Source organism: Musca domestica, unplaced genomic scaffold (assembly GCF_030504385.1).
Source record: "Musca domestica strain aabys unplaced genomic scaffold, Musca_domestica.polishedcontigs.V.1.1 15, whole genome shotgun sequence".
In the NCBI taxonomy this organism is placed as follows: Eukaryota; Metazoa; Arthropoda; class Insecta; order Diptera; family Muscidae; genus Musca; species Musca domestica.
Genome location: NW_026712207.1, coordinates 12004685 through 12017663, shown reverse-complemented (window position 1 = coordinate 12017663; position 12979 = coordinate 12004685). Strand labels below are relative to the sequence as shown.

Here is a 12979-nt window from a genome sequence, read left to right as displayed (position 1 = left end):
TTGAGATGTACCAAGTCTGAATGGAATCGGATGTTAATTTCGCATTTAATGAGCTCCAAAACTATTCAAAATTTTGAGCCGTTGTGGGGGAGGTACCATAAGGACTGGACCGATATATTCCATCTTCACACCAGACCTTGGTTCAATAAAAATGTTTTGATGTGTGTAATTTCAAGGCAATGGAACTCTTACATCACATTTTATAAGAGTTAGAATTATTTAAAATGTTTACCCTTTGTGGGGGAGGTTCTTGATGGAGTGAACAGATTCTGTCCATTTTGACCTAGCTTTAATGCAAATATTAGGATTTGCAAAATTGGAGCAAAATCGGATTATCATCTCTCTCTCTCTCTCTCTCTCTCTCTCTCTCTCTCCTCTCTCTCTCTCCTCTCTCTCTCTCTCTCTCTCTCTCTCTCTCTCTCTCTCTCTCTCTCTCTCTCTCTCTCTGTATAGTAAAATATTTTTTTCTGAAAAATTTGACCTTCTGTGGAGAAGGTACAAGAAGGAGTGGATCGATATAATCCATTGTAACACCAAGCCTAATAAAATTATTGGGATGTGTGAAATTTGAAGACAATCGGACTCTTACATCACATTTTATAAGAGTTGTAATTATTCCAAATTGTAACCCTTTGTGGGAGAGGTACTTGATAGAGTAGACATTTTCGCACCTGAACTAGCACTGACGTAATTTCTAGGATTTGCAAAGTTAAAGAAAAATCGAACTATCCTTTCTCTTTCTGTGCAGCAAAATATTTTTTTGAAAATTTCGTTTTTTTATGTAGGAGTGGCCCGATATTGTCCATCTCCGAACTCGATCTTAGTTTGATAATAATATTGCAATTTACAAAGTTTGGTCCAAATCGGATACTCCCTTAGAGAGTTTGTGTGCGCACCAGCCAGACAGACGGACGGACATCGCTAAATTGACTCCAAATGTCCTGAAATGGAATTGGTCCAAAGAGATCTAGGATCTAAAATCGTTATTTCGATGAGGCACGTCTTGGCCGTATCAAATGATATATCCCCTTCCTAGTCATATGGCTTAGGGTATAACAATGAGGAATGAAATATGAAATTTTTCATAAAAAAAATGCCTTTAATGTCTTCCTACATGCCACTACCACCTTTGATCTCTTAACAAAATCATGCAAAATATTTGTCCCTACAACTCAGGAATTTGAAGACATTTTTCCACTTTATTTTTTATTCTTAAAGAATCTGAAAAACATTCCACAAATTCTTCAAAAGTAAACCATAAGATGGATTCCTCTCCCATTTTTCAACAAATCTTCAATTCCGCCTTAAAATGCATTTCAACATCATTTGATCAGAAAATACAGACATCGTATATAAATCCCAAAATACTTCTTTTGCAATGCAATGTAATGCAACATTTGCCCGGCAAAAGCTAATCTCCGTTGCAACAACAACGACAACTATTGATGCTCCAACGAACCAGTCAACCAAAACATTTGGAATACCTTTGAAGCAACCGAAACAAGAAATAAATTGAAATAGAAGTGAAGCAAAAAAAATGTTCCTCCTTTTTTCTTCTTCGTCTTCGTTACTTTTGCTGCTTATGATAATGTCAGTTGCCATACACACTAAAGCTCTAGCATTTTCTTGGCTATTTCCCGCTCGAGTCTGTGTGTCGGCCGGTGTGTGTGTGTGTTTGTGCTTCCAATCGGGTAAAAAGGTAAATAATCTAAACATGTTAATGCACCTGAATACAGCAGCAGCAGCAACATAATCACACGTTTAATAGACGAACAAACATGTTATTCTAAGGAACGAGCGAGAGAAAATAGATAAATACGAGGGCTAGTTTCTTAAAGAAATGGAAAATAGAAAAAAATGTAATGCTTTGTTCTAGAATCTGAAGAAATCGATTGGTCTTTTTATACCCTCAGCCACATGGCCACAGAGGGTATATATCATTTTATACGGCCTAAAACTGCCTTATCGGCATAACGGTTTTAGACCTTAGGGGTCTTTGGACCAAATCCGTGTCAGGACATTTGGAGCCGATCTGGCGATGTCTGCACGTTCGTCTTTTCGTCTGGCTGGCTGGAGTATCCAATTTAACCCAACTTGGTACATCGTACTATATCTAGACAAGACGAGTTCAGAGGTGGGCAATATCGGCGCACTCCTTCTGGTACCTCAACCACAAACATTTTCAAAAAAAAAAAAAAAAAAAAAAAAAAATAATTTACTGCACAGAAAGAGAAAAGATAATACGATTTTGCTCCAACTTTACAAATACTAATATTTGCGACAGTGCTAGGTTAGATGTGAAAATGGACAATATCGGTCCACCTCCCTCACAAATGGTCAACATTTTGAATAATTACAACTCTCACAAAATGTGATGTAATAGTCCAGTTGTCTTCAAATTTCACACATCCCAATACTTATATTAACCCAAGGTCTGGTATTAAGATGGAGTATATGGGTCCACTCCTTCTGTTACCTTCCCCACAAAGGCTTAAAACCCCATATAGGGTTCTAGATTTTGAATGCCAAAACTCTCAAAGAAAGCGAAATAAACATCCAATTATCTTTCAATTTCACACATACAGACATTTTTGCTTACACAAGATCTGTTGTGAAGGTGATATATATCTTCAAACTCCTTCTGGTACCTCACCCACAAAGAGACATAATTTTAAATACTTTTATCTGCCATAAATTGCAAAAGAACTCAGCGATTCTTTACTTTGCTATATCGAAATATATATTTCTCAACCAGAGAAAATTCATAACAAAAGTTAAAATATTTTTAAATAATCGAAAATTGGCTGAGGGTATTCATCTGTCGGCAAAACCGACCGATACCTTTTTTATCCTTTTTTTAGTTATATTTGCATTCTCTTTTGTTTGTGTATGTATGCGTAAACCAACATCAGCATTTATATCCTCCTAAGGGAGTTAATCTTCAATAGTATAAACTCGCTATTAGGTTTTTCTTGAACTCTTCAACTAATTTTCCCACGACAAAACTGTTAAATCGGAAAAGTTACTATTTTTCCCCAAATTATTTAACCCACATCGTCGCTGACTATAGTCACGCATTTGCAGATAGATGCTTCTTTTGCAACTAGAGTAGCATTACTATGTTCGTAAATATGCATTTGAAATGTAGTAACAAATGTTACAAAAGCACCTTGTTTTCTGTTCAGAAGAAGAGGAAAAAAAAGACACAGCATCGTCTCTTTTCAGTCAAGACTAAAAGGACATAAACAAACATGAACACATATATACATCTTGTTTTGCTAACGAATGTAAACATTGGGGTGGGTTAAAGATATAAATAATAAAAAGTATCAGGTTTTTCAGACCGACATATTTCCGCATCACATGACAATTTATTCAGGAGCGACCCTGTGGGGGAGGCAAAGAAAGAGTAGTCCAGTCCTGCGTAATATTTCGACAAGCAAGGATTGACTAAAATCTGGTAATCATGAGATTGAAAAATTTTCAAAATATTGGCCCATTTATGAGGAGATTTCAAAAGGACAGTTTCGATCTTACCACTTTAAATGTTTATGAAATGTTCGATGATTTTTGAACTTATATGGTAAGATAAGCACATATCACGTATATACGAAGAGTGAGGGCCGTGGAGGAGAAGACCCCTTCTTCTCAGACTCTCCCCACGATGATGGCCATTAAAGCATACCTTAAAATGATCATAACTCCATAAATATTGCCATGTTTTTAGCTATGTTTTATGATCAGTTCTGTAAAGAGGAACAATAATATACTTCAAAATTCCCATAACTCCTTAAATATTGACATTCCGTTTGTAACACCTCGAAATTTAAGACCCCACACAAGGTATATACATTCTCGATCGGCATAGGATTCAATGTGGATTGACTCATGTCCGTCCGTCTGTGAAAATCACTTTAGATTCCAAACGAAATTTTGTTGAGATTAATTTTAGGCCAGTAGAATTTTTGGTATTTAACTGTCACATACAGCCAGATTGAAGGTTTTTTTGCTACTTAGGTCATACGTTTGAAATGATTATATAAATTCAAGTTCAGGTACACAGGGTGGGATAGAAAAAACTGCAACAAAGTCAAACGCCATAATTTTTACATTTTTTTTCTAATTTTATTGAATAAGAACAAAAAATGTCGGAAATAGCATCAAATTTCGAATTTGTCACCTTTGGCACGAATTATGGTCTTCAAACAGCCAATGAAACAGTCAGACGCTGCCCGAATGTTGCTCTGCGGTATTTTGGCCCATTCCCGGCGAAGCGCTTGCTTGAGGTGATCCACACTTTGGTATTTTTTAGTACCAACCTTGCTTACCGAAATACTCCAGACACCATAGTCCAACGGATTGGCATCCGGAGATTTTGGTGGCCATTGTGCGCTGGAAATGCAGGGGGAACCTCATTTTGTTACCATTCCTGGGTGGCGCGAGTTGAGTGCGATGGTGCTGAGTCCTGTTGGAATGTTCAAGGTCTGCGGCCAAAATATTTGCGTGCCCAAGGCTTTAATACACCCTCCAGAATATTTTCGCGATAATATTCGGTATTTATTCTGATGTCACGGTCGATTCATACAAGCGGAGAGCGACCATCGGCTGTTATGGTGGCCGACACCATCACCATGGCCGGCGCTTGGGTTCTGGTAGCCAACCGAAATGTACATTTTCAGCTGACATCTTTACCAAGTAAACACGATCATTTTGTTCGTTTACAAACTGCTGGACAACGAATGTTTTCTCATCGAAAACTAAATCCGGTAGTTCAGCAACTCTTTACATCTTTTGAGTCTATTTTCTTTCAGTTGCGGTGTAAGTTTTTGCACTCTTTGGAATTTCAACGGCTTCACCCCGAGCTCATTTTTTAATATTTGCCGAATGGAATATTGCGATATGTTCAGTTCACGAGCCATTTTTCGGCCACTGCGACGCGGGTTTCGATCAAGTCGCTTCTTTACTTTTCGAACCATTTCAGCTGATGTTGCTGTTTTCTTCCGTCCACTTCCTTTACGTCGGGCGGGTACGAGATACAAAAGATTTATTCACATTTGAATGCTGGAGTGCTTTAACGATAGCCACTTGTGGTTTTCCAGCCAAGTCGAAAGAAATCACTCTATCACGCTTGAATTCCATCACGAATAACTTTTTTTCTGGAAATTTCTCACCATAATGCTTTTGTACGATTGTAAACAATATAATCAGCTGATTAATGATTTTTATATTTTTGTGAACCGTGCGCAGCAGCCGGCTAGACAGATGTCTGAGAGGATAAAAAGGACATAATTTGGTTGATTTGCACGTTTTTAGTAGCAAATAAAGAATTTAATAATATTATAGTGGACCGATATAGCCCATCTCCGAACTCAATCTTAGTTTGTCCAAAATATTACAATGTGCCAAGCTTGAACCAAATCGAATACACCCTTCGAGAGTTATAGTGCGCACCATCCAGACGGAAGGACGGGCGGACATCGCCCCCAAATGTCCTGAAACGTATTTGGTCCAAAGAGTCCTAGGGTTGAAACCCGTTATTTGGACTGGGGACGTTTTAACTGTATGAATTGATACATACCCTCTCTAGAAATGTGGCTGAGGGTATAAATATACAAAGTTTTTATTTTTTCTCAGAAAATCCCATCAGCCTTCTTTAAGATGAACCATCGACATTTTTGCAAGAATACCTGTCGACCTACCTAAAAAATCCATATGCTTCAAGAAAATATATCGGGCTTCCATGGGTAGACCTTTTAGTCTTGTATCCGAAAAACATAAAGAACTTCAATAAAAAAAGATTAATTAGGCGGATTATTATAATCACTAGTTTTAGATATGAAGAAAATCCCCAGGTCCTTTATAGGATAATGGAAACTTTCTGGATAAAAAAAATCCGGTTTAATTTTGGTCCCACCCTAATATTCAGAGTAAAAACTACAAAATATTCCTCTGAATGGTCTGAGGGAAAATGTTTGCTTTTTTATTTCCATTTTCTGTCTGTGTGTGTGCCAGTGTGAGGTGATGTTTAAACATAACAATTTTTGCATATCTAAAAATTTATAAGCAAACTTTAGCTTTTATCCTTTAGTCTGACTCGAGACATGTTATCTGCCTAACGTCCGCACGAACACACAGAAACACACACACACACATACAATGCAACATATCTGAAATGCCTACAAAAATGTTGAGGGAATACAAAACAATTTTATATTTTTTGGTAAGTGCGGGAAAAATGATTTCAAGAAGAAAAAAGAGCAACAACAACAAGAGCAAGAAAAGAAAACAACAACAGTTTAAACAAAATAATATGCCTGAACAACATGGAAGAGCAAAGGATTTCAGTTTCCTGGATGTAAAAGTGTTCAACTATTGCCTCTATATTCTCCCCCTCCCGCCCTCAAAATATGACATTCAACACAAAACACGAAAGACATTACGGCTCCTACTCTTCATAACCACACGACAAGTGAATGGGTGTGCGTGTCATATTTTTTTGGAAAATAAAAGAAAACATTTCTCTACTAATGTCATTCGGTAGAGCATTAGGTGAGTATGTGTGGTTGTTGCTCTCTTTCCTTTGCAGCACAAATTGTAGCAATTCTTTTACAAGCAGCTTAATTTTGTTGTGTTAGGTTTTTTTCACTCCACCCTGGCAGAGAGGTCGTTACTGTTCCATTCATGTAATCTCTGGAAACACGTAGCATTGATGATGGACAGACTCGACGGAGAGAAAAAAAACATTTACAGGCGGAATCTTGTATTTGATTTGAACATTAAGTTCAAAGCCACATTTGCAATATGACATGTTTGAAATGGCAACAAAAAAATAAAAATTATATTTAAAAAAAAAAAAACAGCAAATATTAGACATCGTTCAAATGATGTCTCCATTATGTTATTCTGTCGCTTTTCTCTTCATCTCCTTCTTCGTCGTAGTTGTCTTCATTTCGTGAAAAATGAAAAATTACAAAATTATGTTACATTTTGTTATTTGTTTAAGAAAAATTGTTTACATTTGCTTCCTTTTTCATCTTCTTACTCCGCATACTCCGTCAGTGGCAGAGTATGACGAATATGGTGTCATTAATCATACGCAACCACAAGCCACACAACCGAAGCCATGCAGCAATATGTTTGTGACGTTTCTATTCTCCAGTGGCGCGTTTACCTTCGAGAATTGACTGTCTGGCTTAGCTTACAAATTGAGAGTTTGTATGGAACGTATTTTGACAGACATTATGACGAATGATAAATTTCGATGTCAATCTTTAATTATTTCGTACCAAGGTAGAACAAATATAACAGATTGCCAAACAAATAGAAAAAATGAAGTCAATATTTTGTAGGGACTAAATTAGGCGATTAGGGATTGTGGTTTTGGAGGGGGGGATTTATAAAGATAGCAATTTATTTGAAAAAAAATCCGTATGGAAGCTCTACAAAGAGTCTTGGTAAGAGGTTGGTAAAAGACTTGTATTAACAGAACTTTTGTACTTCTAAAATGTATAGAATACCCTTTAGCATCACAGCGGAACGTCACATGTTTATGAGGCGTACGTGCTTCCAAAATATCAGGCTAATCGACTCCTTTTTGTGTTAAATGTCCTTGTACATAATGGGTTTCGAACCCAATTCTTGATGAGTATGTCTGAACGAAATTATATGCATATCTTCTTATAGATCGAAGGTCATTATAAATGAAAATCATTTGGAGCCGTGCGTATAAACAACTTTTTACATTTAAGGTCTTTTAGAAGATGCTGTCGTTTGTGGGGGGTTACCAGAAGGAGTTAAGCTATGTGTTTTACTATTCCATTTCACATAATTTCGGTAGAAATATTGCAAAGTTTGGAAAAATTACAGAAAAAAATTGATATTTTGTGATTTTCGAAAATTTTAATAAAGGATAATTCCTGCGGAAACATTTATTATCGTTAACTCAGAATAATTTCCGAAATTGGTGGATTCAGCGGCTTCGAACATTTTTTTTTTTTTTTTTTTGGAAACTTTTTATGCCCTCATTCATATTGCCCGTCTTTCTGTCTGTCTGAGTGCCTGGTGCGTACAATAACTCTCGAAGGGAGTATCCGATTTGGTCCGAAATTGGTACATCGTAATATTATTACCAAACTTAAATCGAGTTTGGATATGGGCAATATCGGTCCACTCCTTCCGGTACCTCCCGCACAAGAGGTCAAAAAGGTCACAGAGAATAATTTACCTTAAAGAACAAAAACGGATCAAACTTTGCAAATTTTCATATTTGTATCAGGTTCTAGGTCAGATGGGAAAATGGAAAATAATGGCCCACTCCATCAAGCAATTTCCCCACGGAGGGGCCAAATTTTGAATAAACATACACATAAATGAGAAATAATTCTCATTCTCTGGGCTATGGTGGTGACACGCATAGTTTTTGTTTTGTGTTGACGGATCAGGCTCGTAACTGCAGTTGGAGTAGTAATGTAGAGGTAGTCATCGGTAAAATAGCCGACTAACTAACCACCGAGCACCGATGCGAGTTACCGATAATGTACTCCTCGTACACGAACCGAAAACCTGTGAGCCAAACGCCTTTCGCCAGAGTTCCCGATTATTGCCCGAACAGCTGCATCATCTACAAGCCGAATAGGGAAATCAACTACAATCCGAGCGTCATTATCGTGGCCTCCGAACCAATCTTTTCTAAATTTTAAACTTTTTGTAAGTAGCCGTCCTTTGTATGGTGGCTTGAGATTTTCTTGGTGGCTTGAGATCGTAATCCACAGACATCCGACGTCCATTCATCAGATATACCGATCATTTTCCAATCGTCTACAGCCCGAAGATCATCATCGTAATCTCCGGATACCCAAAGTCCATACAGTTCCCAATTTTCTTTAAATCAAATTTTACCCTTTTACACTTCGCATACAAATCACCATCGTAATCCCCGGACATACGTCGTCTACATATCATAATTTGTGATTGTCTACAAATCGCCAAGAAACCAAATAGCAACACTAGCATTCCCGACCGTCGTGAACATTGGATTTCCCATCTTCAATTACACCTGAACATCTATATATTGATTCCCAAATATCTCCGAAGTCAGTTCGCCAACATAACTATTATATCCATATTATCCCTTTTAACCCTGAGTAGACTGTAATAGAGTATTTAAATCAATCATAAACCCCGATTTCACCTCCAGGAAAGGAATAAGTCTACTTTTTTTTTTCATAAGATTTATTGGGTTCTCATGGAGTCCCTGGCAGCGACTGAGCTTACCCCAGTCGACGAGCCAATCACGTAACATATTGTATGGAAAATTTATAATTTTTCAGATGGAGGCTACCGATATGAGATGCTCAAAGTTTTGACCAAATTGGATACTCCTTTTAAGAAGCATTGTGCTCACCAGAAAAAAAAATTGCTGAAACGTAAAAAAAATACTTAAAAATAATCCTTTTATAGCGACAATACCAAAAAGGGGTCAAACATGACCCATGAATGTATGTATACATGTACATGCATATATCTCAAAACATATGGTCATGGCTTGATAAAGATCTTATTTTCAGGTGTCAGTTCGTGGCGGCTCATATTAACATTTGATGAAAAATATTTTTGTCCTGGACGTCATCCTTTTAAAATGGTGCTCTATTGAAGATTTTTACACAAACTAACACAAAGTACGACTTTAACCCATAGCCGTTTAGGGAAATCTTTGACTTTTGAAGTCTTCTAGAACCTATAGTAGAATTTTACGACAAATAATATTGTAGAATATTTTCAGTTGCTACGATTCCGTTTAGGGAGAGTTTTGAGCCATATTTTAAAAAGGAGACCAAAAAGGCGCATTTGTTGACTCACTTGAGAGTTTAAACCAAAAAATCCTCGTATATCTATATACAATATTTCTGAAGACACTATATGCCTAAAATCAACGGATTTCAAGGAATTCTAATTCGAAAATTTCTACAAATGTAGGAGAGGGGGCAACTCCTCCCCTCTATTTAGGCTACCTCGCGATGTAAATTTTCAACATGTCTTTTTTCTACTACTTTCATGATCCGCTAGGTCCCCCCGTTTTTGTGTTGCACGGTGATATTAATAGGAAACGAAAATGTCTTGTGTCCCTATGTGCGTATGAGTAATGAAGGCACAATCATCATACGCCTCCTAGCCAACGATATGCACTAAATTGCCTTCTGAGAAATTACTTTTTCACTAAGAGGAGGATTTTTCATTTCTGACGTGCTACATATGTTTATGTTTAAGGAAACATTTATTTATCAATGAATTCCGAAAATATATAAAAAAAGTTACCCCAATGACTTTTACAAAAGCAAATAAAGAAAAGGAAAAACTAACCAAAAACCATAAATAATATTCTTACCTTTCCAATTAAATTATTAGCATATTCATTTGGATATTACCTAAAAAGAGAGAAGAAAACAAGAAAACCATTAGTTACTATCACTTGAATGATAAGGAAATATTTTCTACAGAAAATGTCAAAAGAAACCATCAAATAATTCATAAAAGAAACATAGAATGACTTAACAAGTCATGTCAATTTGGCCACTAAACATCCATTAGGGCTGGCGGCTACAGTAGCTTTTGCATCTCCCGGGAGATAAATGCTGTTTGACCATTATCTCTCTCTCTCTTCCTTGTCTCATTTTTTGGGTCAATAAAATGTTGTTGGGTCAAACATATTATTTGTGTCACTTCATTTAATATTTAATAAGGCATGGGGATTGTCCCAGAAAGGAGCGAGGAGAAAGAGAGAGAGTGTGTGTGTGTGAGTCTTTGTGTGAGAAAAGCTGTCAGTTAAAGTGAATATTTCCGTTTAACATGTCAAGTGAGTTTCAGTGACCTGTTGTCGTTGTTATTGTTGTTGATGTTACCATTACTGTTGTCTAGTCTGATGTTTTGCAAGGAGAGATGAATGTGTGTGTGTTTGAGTTCGTTTTGCTAGGGAACTTTGTGTTCGAAACATGTGTATGTCGTCATTGTCTGCATACTTGATTTTTTATCTCGTCCCTCTTTTGTCCAAGCCCATCAATGCTGCTGCTGACTTCTACTGCCACAGCCGCTCCTGCTGATGTTGACGTTGATGTCAATAGACTTGTCATACTCAAATTTAGTTTGTCTTGTCATTTAATGTTGCTGAAACTATTAGACTCGTTAAGAGGACTTGACGACGACACGCTTGTATACTGTAGCGCGGTCTTTTCTCTATATGTGTCAATCGCATTTAATGTGAAAGGGGAATTATTTGGAGTGATGGCACAGCGTATGGAACTTTCAGATGCTATGTAAGAGAATTTATCAGAGGAACTAAATATGGTACTAAAGAAGTTTTAACAAAATTATTAGATGAGTAAAAAAATTTTTGACTTATTTTGTCCCTCCTGTCATAAAAATCGGCAAAAAAATCAGCTCCTTTCGAACCGCAAGAAAGGAACATGGATATACAATGACATATTTAGCGTATGTGTACTATTAACTATTATACGCCACCATGGCATATTTTGATCCGTTATATAAAACGTGGACGTCATACGATTTATGCTAGCACTTTAAAATTAAAAATTATTTTGTACTGAGTTATTTCAGAATATGGTAACAAATTGGCTGAACTGAGTTATTTCAGAACATGGTATCAATTTGGCTATATTTTATATCGACATTGGCTTTTTTTGAGGATGTTTGGCCAATTTTTCGCCCATTTAGGTACAGCAGCTGCATAACGAAACAATTCGCCTTAATGTAACATATGACATATGTGATAATTTTTGGAAAATGTTGAAATGAGGTTCCGAAACAGTTGGCCAATATTGACCAATTCGTATCTGACCAAAGACTGATATAAATATTACAACGTGCCAGATTTAGACTATATCGACTACTTCCTATACTTTATATGAGATATGTGAAAATGTTTGGAAAACGTGGAAATATGCGTGCGGTAACAGATATAGCGGACCGAAGTATTCTATTCCATCATCTAATACAGATAAAGATATTGGTATATGCAAAATTTGAAAGAAATCGAACATTTATATCCAATTGTATGCGAAATCATAAATTCCGATATATGACATATTTATATCAGATTTTTGGTTAAGAGAAATATTTAGATATAGCAAGTTGTAAGGAATCGCCAACATGGTTCGCAAGTTATGACAGATATAAGTATTTGAAATTATGACCCTCTGTGGGTGAGGTACCAGAAGCGGTTGGCAGTTATATATCACCATCACATCAGACCTTGGGCTAGTAAAACTAATGTGATGTGTGTAATTTGAGGAGAACTGGATGCTTTTTTGGGGCTTTTATGATCGTTTTGGTTATTCCAAATTTTTAACCCTTTGTGGGGGAGGAACCAGATGGAATGGTCCGATCTCAATATTCTTTAGTTTAACCCTTTGTGGGGGAGGAACCAGATGGAATGGTCCGATCTCTATATTCTTTAGTGTTGATAGAAATATTGATATGTGCCAAGCCTGAATGGAATCCGATGTCAATTTAGTGTTCTATGAGCTTCATTAACATTCAAAATGTTGACCCTTGGTGGGGGAGATACCAGAAGGAGAAGACCGATATATTCCATTTTCAGCGCAGATCTTGTGTTATTATAAATAATGGCATGTGTGAAATATGAAGAGAGCCGGAAACTTATTTTAGATTTTATAATCCCTTTTGGTTACTCAAAACTTTGACCCTTTGTGGGAGAGGTACCAGAAGGTATATTACGATCCCTACAATCTTTATAACAGATCTTGTGTTGACAGAAGTATTAAGACGTGCAAAAGTCTGAATAGAAACGAATGTGCATTTCGTGTTTTATGAGCTTCATGAATACTCAAAATTTTGACCCTTTGTTGGGGAGGTACCAGAAGGAGTGGACCGATATAGTCCATCTTCACTCAAGACCTTGGCTTAATAAAAATATTGTAATGTGTGTAATTTGAAGACAATCGGA

The 12979-nt window shown here is 36.7% G+C and overlaps 1 protein-coding gene across 4 annotated transcripts in view; it reads right to left on the bottom strand.

The window, feature by feature from the left end:
- Window positions 1-12979, bottom strand: part of LOC101896635 (palmitoyltransferase app) — a 390848-nt gene that overhangs the window by 310459 nt on the left and 67410 nt on the right. The window contains exon 2 of one of the 4 annotated variants that reach the window (XM_059119663.1): window positions 10385-10424. The exons of the other annotated variants lie outside the window; for them this stretch is intronic. The gene's annotated coding sequence lies outside the window, so the exon portion shown is untranslated. The remainder of the gene's footprint in view (window positions 1-10384; window positions 10425-12979) is intronic. 4 annotated transcript variants of the gene reach the window in all.